Raw genomic sequence first — 9909 nt, 5'->3', positions numbered from 1 at the left:
GCAAGGATGGGAGACAATGGTACAAGATTTGGGTACTAATCAAATATGGAAGTACAAATGGGGAGTTAAGTTTGGTTAGGGAAAAGATTCCCCAAGGATTGGAGAAAGATCAAGGAAGGATCATGGAAGGTCAAGAAAGTACAACAAAATCTCTCCCTCTCTCTCTCCTATCTCTCTCTCGGCTCTCTCTCTCTCCTCTCCCTCTCTCTCGGCCTCTCTCTCCTCCCTCTCTCTCGGGTCTCTCTCCCTCTCTCTCCCTCTCTCTCCCTAGTACTACATATATATATATATATATATATATATATAATGCAAGAAAGAATAAGAAAAGTACAAAGGTACAAGATTTTCTAAATCCAAATCCTATTAAAGAAATCCAATTTAGGCACATGTTGATTAAATAAATAAACTAGGGTACTTTTGTAATCTAGGTAGATCACACCTCCCATTTAAACAAATCCAATTGGGTACAAAATCCCAATACAAAATAATAAAAAGGTACTTAGGAGAATATTAGGCTTAAAGGCTACATAATAAAATATGGGTACTTCATCACATGGGGTTTTAAGAAAAAAGATTAATTTAATAAACCCATGTACTTGGTGAAAGAATAAATCTATTACCCAATGGATAATAAATCCCCTAACGGTTATCGTCCAATGGATAATAAGGTACGAGTACTTTAAATTATAATTAAGACTACATGTCCTTTTTGAAATTTACCCATGTGTTTATATATATGTACTTAGCCAAATATAATAAAGGAAAAGCTTTTGCCCAATGGGTAAAGATTACCCTAACAATCATTGTCCAATGGACAATAGTTACTAGGGTACTTTTATTTAGAAAAAATAATCAAAAGTACTTTTCAAAATAAATATAAAAGTCTATTCAAGTACTTTACTCAAAACCCCTTTAATATAAAGAATTGGGTTTCTATTATCCAATGGATAATAGTTCCCCTAACTTTTATTGTCCAATGGACAAAGAATAAAACCAAATTAATAAAAAGAAATAAATAAGTAATTTCTAGGGTTGAAAAAGGTTAACTAGTCACATCAACTTTATTGAAAGATTCCCTAGTCACATCGGTACTTTATTTGGTCAAAAGACTCTATTATCCAATGGTCGCTAACTTCCCTAACGGTTATTACCCAATGGATAATAGTTTCCCTTGCGGTTAATAACCATTGGACAAAAGAGTACAAGTACCTTTTATTAAAATAAAATTTTGAAAAGACTACATGTACTTTTTATAATAAAAAGTTTATTATCCAATGGACAAAAATTACCCTGGTGGTTATTATCCAATGGATAATGGAGGGGTGGGAGAATCCCCAATAAACAATGCATATAAGTACTAGCACATGTTTTTATAAACCATTAAAATATTATATATTTGTACTTATCAAAATATTTTAAAGGAAAGCCTATTGTCCAATGGATTACCCTAACCATTATGGACCAAAGGGTAAAGGCAAAGGTTCAAAAGGTCCAAGGGTTTCAAAAGGTCCAACTAGTAACTAGGTAAGTCGGTTGCTTGGTTCCTCTAAGTAGTCGGTTGGAAATTAACCAAATTGGCCAAGTAGGGTTTCTAGTTGAGACCAAAATCTAACTACAACGAATTTTATAAGAAAACATATAGTCACTCAAAAGAAAATAAGTAAATTAAATAAAATTCAAATTTTTAACGAAATTTTTATAGACCAAAATTCAGGGTCGTTACAAGTACATCCATACGGTACCAAACCACACCAAAACGGTGCAATACCGTACGAGTACATCCAAACAGTACCAAACCACAACAAAATGGTTCAATACCGTACGAGTACATCCATACGGTACCAAACCACACCAAAACGGTACAATACCGTACGAGTACATCCATACGGTACCAAACCATACCAAAACGGTGCAATACCGTACGAGTAATTCCATACGGTACCAAACCACACAAAAATGGTATAATACCGTACGAGTACATCCTTACGGTACCAAACCACACAAAAATGGTGCAATACCGTACGAGTACATCCATACGGTACCAAACCCCACCAAAATGCTACAATACCTTACGAGTACTTCGTTACTGTTCCAAACCACACCAAAACGGTGCAATACCGTACGAGCACATCCATACGGTACCAAACCACACCAAAACGGTGCAATACCATACGAGTACATCCATACGGTACCAAACCACACCAAAACGGTGCAATACCGTACGAGTACATCCAAATGGTACCAAACCACAACAAAATTGTTCAATATCGTACGAGTACATCCATACGGTACCAAACCACACCAAAACGGTACAATACCGTACGAGTACATCCATACGGTACCAAACCACACCAAAACGGTGCAATACCGTACGAGTAATTCCATACGGTACCAAACCACACAAAAATGGTATAATACCGTACGAGTACATCCTTACGGTACCAAACCACACAAAAATGGTGCAATACCGTACGAGTACATCCATACGGTACCAAACCCCACCAAAATGCTACAATACCTTACGAGTACTTCGTTACTGTTCCAAACCACACCAAAACGGTGCAATACCGTACGAGTACATCCATACGGTACCAAACCACACCAAAACGGTATAATGCCGTACGAGTACATCCATACGGTACCAAACCACACCAAAACGGTGCAATACCGTACGAGTACATCCATACGGTACGAAACCACACCAAAACGGTATAATGCAGTACGAGTACATCCAAGCGGTACCAAACCACACCAAAAAGGTGCAATATCGTACGAGTACATCCAAACGGTACCAAACCACACCAAAACGGTACAATACCGTACGAGTACATCCATACGGTACCAAACCACAACAAAACGGTACAATACCGTACGAGTACATCCATACGGTACCAAACCATACCAAAACGGTACAATACCGTACGAGTACATCCATACGGTACCAAACCACACAACAACGGTTCAATACCGTACGAGTACATCCATATGGTACCAAACCACACCAAAATGGTATAATGCCGTACGAGTACATCCATACGGTACCAAACCACACCAAAACGGTGCAATACCGTACGAGTACATCCATACGGTACCAAACCACACCAAAACGGTATAATGCCGTACGAGTACATCCATACGGTACCAAACCACACCAAAACGGTGCAATAGCGTACGAGTACATCCAAACGGTACCAAACCACACCAAAACGGTACAATACCGTACGAGTACATCCATACGGTACCAAACCACACCAAAATGGTACAATACCGTACGAGTACATCCATACGGTACCAAACCACACCAAAACGATTCTATACCGTACGAGTACATCCATACGGTACCAAACCACACCAAAAGGGAGCAATACCGTACGAGTACATCCATACGGTACCAAACCACACCAAAACGGTATAATACCGTACGAGTACATCCTTACGGTACCAAACCACACCAAAATGGTGCAATACCGTACGAGTACATCCATACGGTACCAAACCCCACCAAAACGGTACAATACGTTACGAGTACTTCGTTACTGTTCCAAACCACACCAAAACGGTGCAATACCGTACGAGTACATCCATACGGTACCAAACCACACCAAAATGATGCAATACCGTACGAGTACATCCTTACGGTACCGAACCACACCAAAATAGTGCAATACCGTACGAGTACATCCAAACGGTACCAAACCACACCAAAAAGGTGCAATATCGTACGAGTACATCCAAACGGTACCAAACCACACCAAAACGGTACAATACCGTACGAGTACTTCCATACGGTACCAAACCACAACAAAACGGTACAATACCGTACGAGTACATCCATACGGTACCAAACCACACCAAAACGGTGCAATACCTTACGAGTACATCCATTCGATACCAAACCACACCAAAACGGTGCAATACCGTACGAGTACATCCATACGGTACCAAACCACACCAAAACGGTATAATACCGTACGAGTACATCCTTACGGTACCAAACCACACCAAAATGGTGCAATACCGTACGAGTACATCCGTACGGTACCAAACCCCACCAAAACGGTACAATACGTTACGAGTACTTCGTTACTGTTCCAAACCACACCAAAACGGTGCAATACCGTACGAGTACATCCATACGGTACCAAACCACACCAAAATGATGCAATACCGTACGAGTACATCCTTACGGTACCGAACCACACCAAAATAGTGCAATACCGTACGAGTACATCCAAACGGTACCAAACCACACCAAAAAGGTGCAATATCGTACGAGTACATCCAAACGGTACCAAACCACACCAAAACGGTACAATACCGTACGAGTACATCCATACGGTACCAAACCACAACAAAACGGTACAATACCGTACGAGTACATCCATACGGTACCAAACCATACCAAAACGGTACAATACCGTACGAGTACATCCATACGGTACCAAACCACACAACAACGGTTCAATACTGTACGAGTACATCCATACGGTACCAAACCACACCAAAATGGTATAATGCCGTACGAGTACATCCATACGGTACCAAACCACACCAAAACGGTATAATGCCGTACGAGTACATCCATACGGTACCAAACCACACCAAAACGGTGCAATAGCGTACGAGTACATCCAAACGGTACCAAACCACACCAAAACGGTACAATACCGTATGAGTATATCCATACAGTACCAAACCACACCAAAACGGTACAATACCGTACGAGTACATCCATACGGTACCAAACCACACCAAAACGGTTCTATACCGTACGAGTACATCCATACGGTACCAAACCACACCAAAACGGTTCAGTACCGTACGAGTACATCCATAAGGTACCAAACCACACCAAAACGGTGCAATACCTTACGAGTACATCCATTCGATACCAAACCACACCAAAACGGTGCAATACCGTACGAGTACATCCATACGGTACCAAACCACACCAAAACGGTGCAATACCGTACGAGTACTGTAACGCCCCCAATTTTGGGTACGTTAAGAAGACAATTTATTGATAAAAATCTATAACGCCCTTAATTGTGGGTACGTTAAAAGAACATTTTATTGATACAATCAAATGGAGTCTGGCTCTTATTACAATAACTACTCTCACAAGAGTTCAATATTTTACACAAATGGAGGGGGATTCTAGGGTTCCTAACTACAGCTCCTCAGCTCCTCTATTCTTGCCAGCTCCTCGGCTCCAAAGCCTCCACGGTGATCTGCTAACCCTAATTATCTACAAAATCTGACACATTATACCAGCGTCGCCACCGATATAATATGTCAGGGTCACCAAAAAGGCAACACCGTGAGCTACAAAGCTCAGCAGAGTAATCCCATACCCGCTTACCCATAACTTATAACAAAACTATAATACAACATCAATTTCCACATGATACATATATACGCAGCTTAACAATGACACATCCACATTCGTTAATCAACTATCGTTGGTGTCCAAGAGTTTCGTGTTTCTCCTACGCGACTCATCGTAGACCGTGTCAACATTTTCATTTACAAAACAATCTTTCTAAAACCATTTGTTTAACACAAAAACATTTGCATTGGCTCCGTACCGCGGATAACCAAGCTACACACCCAACCTTTTTAAAATCATTAGCATTGGCTCCGTACCGCGGATAACCAAGCCACACACTTTCAAAATCATTTGCATTGGCTCCGTACCGCGGATAACCAAGCTACACACCCAACCTTGGTTCCGCCGCGCCGGGTTCCCAAGTATCCTCACAATGGTTCCGCCGCGCCGGGTTCCCATTGGCACACAAAAATATTTGCATTGGCTCCGTACCGCGGATAACGAAGCATACACACCCAACCTTGGTTCCGCCGCGCCGGGTTCCCAAGTATCCTCACAATGGTTCCGCCGCGCCGGGTTCCCATTGGCACACAAAAAATATTTGCATTGGCTCCGTACCGCGGATGACCAAGCATACACACCCAACCTCGGTTCCGCCGCGCCGGGTTCCCGAGTATCCTCACAATGGTTCCGCCGCGCCGGGTTCCCATTGGCACACAAAAATATTTGCATTGGCTCCGTACCGCGGATAACCAAGCTTTACCTCACCATGGTTCCGCCGCTCCGGATTCCCATGGGAACGCACACATTTAAAAATCCTCGGTTCCGCCGCTCCGGGTTCCCGAGTATTCCCACAATGATTCCGCCGCTCCGGGTTCTCATTGGGTTTTTCAAAACACACCACACAATGGGCTACCATGTCCGGCCACATTGCGGTTTCCAAAACATCTCATTCTTTTCAAAACACGCCTTTTATACACGCACACATCTCACATAATGCCACCCAAAACCGGTCATTATGTTGTTTCAAAATATTTCCTTCCTCGGAAAACATTTCTTTTAATTAACCACACCCTAGGTGTCATGTTTTCTACTTTCCCGATTCTCATGTCTCGTTACATGCAAAGACTCCGCGGTAGGACAAACGTAAGCAAGAATCATCCTAACAAGATCATCCAATTCTATATTACTCATCACGCTCAATTACTACTTATAGCATAACGCCACATGTACGGACGCCTTTGGAGTGTATCACTTATGCTTTATTCAAAGCACAACGCCACATGTACGGACGTCTTTGGAGTGAAATCACTTATGCTTAATCACACCACAAGTAATACAAGCAATTCATATATGCATTAATCATCTTAAAGATCAAAATACAAATACTTATAAACAAACGATAAGTTCTATCTTAGTAATTCAAAACGACAACGTAAGTAAGTAATTAGGAAGTAAGTAAGGATTTCCTTACATATACGTTGAGTTAGGGTCAAGGGGTTCTACATTATACTTTCCAACATACAGTTCTACGTTATACGTTGAGTTAGTGGACGAGGGACTCTACCTTACTTCTTGGCGGTAGTCGGCTACGGAAGGTTAGTCGGCTACGGAAAGTACGTCGGTGGTCGGACTGAGTAACTTCCTACGGTGGTCTCCGGTAGCTTCGAAAGAGAAAGGTTTCTCTCGAAACTTCTACTTGACTATTACTACTACTACTTTTGGATCGAGGGGTGGTCGAGTGGCGGTTTAGGTTGAGTTTCTCGAAGAACACAAGAACACTCAAGAACAAAGTAAGAACTAAAGAAAGAACAAAGAAAGAATACTAATTTTCTAGAGAGAGAAGTTGCTAGGTGAAGGTGTGAGTTGAATGCCAAACATGGGGTGCTATTTATAGGCAAAATTCTTGGCTCTCCCCCCTCTCACAAGGCCGGCCCTCTCTCTCTCTAAATCCTCCATGGATTTGCTCCATCAACTCACATCAAAGCATGTCAAGTTTGATTGAAAGCTTGATGGGTTAGGGTATTAGGCTTGCATGGCTAAGAATTGTACCAAAGATTGATCTTTGGGAGATTTGTTGCAAGGATGGGAGACAATGGTACAAGATTTGGGTACTAATCAAATATGGAAGTACAAATGGGGAGTTAAGTTTGGTTAGGGAAAAGATTCTCCAAGGATTGGAGAAAGATCAAGGAAGGATCATGGAAGGTCAAGAAAGTACAACAAAATCTCTCCCTCTCTCTCTCCTATCTCTCTCTCGGCTCTCTCTCTCTCCTCTCCCTCTCTCTCGGCCTCTCTCTCCTCCCTCTCTCTCGGGTCTCTCTCCCTCTCTCTCCCTCTCTCTCCCTAGTACTACATATATATATATATATATATATATATATATATATATATATATATATATAATGCAAGAAAGAATAAGAAAAGTACAAAGGTACAAGATTTTCTAAATCCAAATCCTATTAAAGAAATCCAATTTAGGCACATGTTGATTAAATAAATAAACTAGGGTACTTTTGTAATCTAGGTAGATCACACCTCCCATTTAAACAAATCCAATTGGGTACAAAATCCCAATACAAAATAATAAAAAGGTACTTAGGAGAATATTAGGCTTAAAGGCTACATAATAAAATATGGGTACTTCATCACATGGGGTTTTAAGAAAAAAGATTAATTTAATAAACCCATGTACTTGGTGAAAGAATAAATCTATTACCCAATGGATAATAAATCCCCTAACGGTTATCGTCCAATGGATAATAAGGTACGAGTACTTTAAATTATAATTAAGACTACATGTCCTTTTTGAAATTTACCCATGTGTTTATATATATGTACTTAGCCAAATATAATAAAGGAAAAGCTTTTGCCTAATGGGTAAAGATTACCCTAACAATCATTGTCCAATGGACAATAGTTACTAGGGTACTTTTATTTAGAAAAAATAATCAAAAGTACTTTTCAAAATAAATATAAAAGTCTATTCAAGTACTTTACTCAAAACCCCTTTAATATAAAGAATTGGGTTTCTATTATCCAATGGATAATAGTTCCCCTAACTTTTATTGTCCAATGGACAAAGAATAAAACCAAATTAATAAAAAGAAATAAATAAGTAATTTCTAGGGTTGAAAAAGGTTAACTAGTCACATCAACTTTATTGAAAGATTCCCTAGTCACATCGGTACTTTATTTGGTCAAAAGACTCTATTATCCAATGGTCGCTAACTTCCCTAACGGTTATTACCCAATGGATAATAGTTTCCCTTGCGGTTAATAACCATTGGACAAAAGAGTACAAGTACCTTTTATTAAAATAAAATTTTGAAAAGACTACATGTACTTTTTATAATAAAAAGTTTATTATCCAATGGACAAAAATTACCCTGGTGGTTATTATCCAATGGATAATGGAGGGGTGGGAGAATCCCCAATAAACAATGCATATAAGTACTAGCACATGTTTTTATAAACCATTAAAATATTATATATTTGTACTTATCAAAATATTTTAAAGGAAAGCCTATTGTCCAATGGATTACCCTAACCATTATGGACCAAAGGGTAAAGGCAAAGGTTCAAAAGGTCCAAGGGTTTCAAAAGGTCCAACTAGTAACTAGGTAAGTCGGTTGCTTGGTTCCTCTAAGTAGTCGGTTGGAAATTAACCAAATTGGCCAAGTAGGGTTTCTAGTTGAGACCAAAATCTAACTACAACGAATTTTATAAGAAAACATATAGTCACTCAAAAGAAAATTAGTAAATTAAATAAAATTCAAATTTTTAACGAAATTTTTATAGACCAAAATTCAGGGTCGTTACAAGTACATCCATACGGTACCAAACCACACCAAAACGGTGCAATACCGTACGAGTACATCCAAACGGTACCAAACCACAACAAAATGGTTCAATACCGTACGAGTACATCCATACGGTACCAAACCACACCAAAACGGTACAATACCGTACGAGTACATCCATACGGTACCAAACCACACCAAAACGGTGCAATACCGTACGAGTAATTCCATACGGTACCAAACCACACAAAAATGGTATAATACCGTACGAGTACATCCTTACGGTACCAAACCACACAAAAATGGTGCAATACCGTACGAGTACATCCATACGGTACCAAACCCCACCAAAATGCTACAATACCTTACGAGTACTTCGTTACTGTTCCAAACCACACCAAAACGGTGCAATACCGTACGAGCACATCCATACGGTACCAAACCACACCAAAACGGTGCAATACCATACGAGTACATCCATACGGTACCAAACCACACCAAAACGGTGCAATACCGTACGAGTACATCCAAATGGTACCAAACCACAACAAAATTGTTCAATATCGTACGAGTACATCCATACGGTACCAAACCACACCAAAACGGTACAATACCGTACGAGTACATCCATACGGTACCAAACCACACCAAAACGGTGCAATACCGTACGAGTAATTCCATACGGTACCAAACCACACAAAAATGGTATAATACCGTACGAGTACATCCTTACGGTACCAAACCACACAAAAATGGTGCAATACCGTACGAGTACAT

This window comes from Rhododendron vialii, chromosome 11a, assembly GCF_030253575.1.
Source record: "Rhododendron vialii isolate Sample 1 chromosome 11a, ASM3025357v1".
NCBI classification, from domain to species: domain Eukaryota; kingdom Viridiplantae; phylum Streptophyta; class Magnoliopsida; order Ericales; family Ericaceae; genus Rhododendron; species Rhododendron vialii.
The sequence above is the reverse complement of the archived record's forward strand: the minus strand, read 5'-3'. Positions refer to the sequence as shown.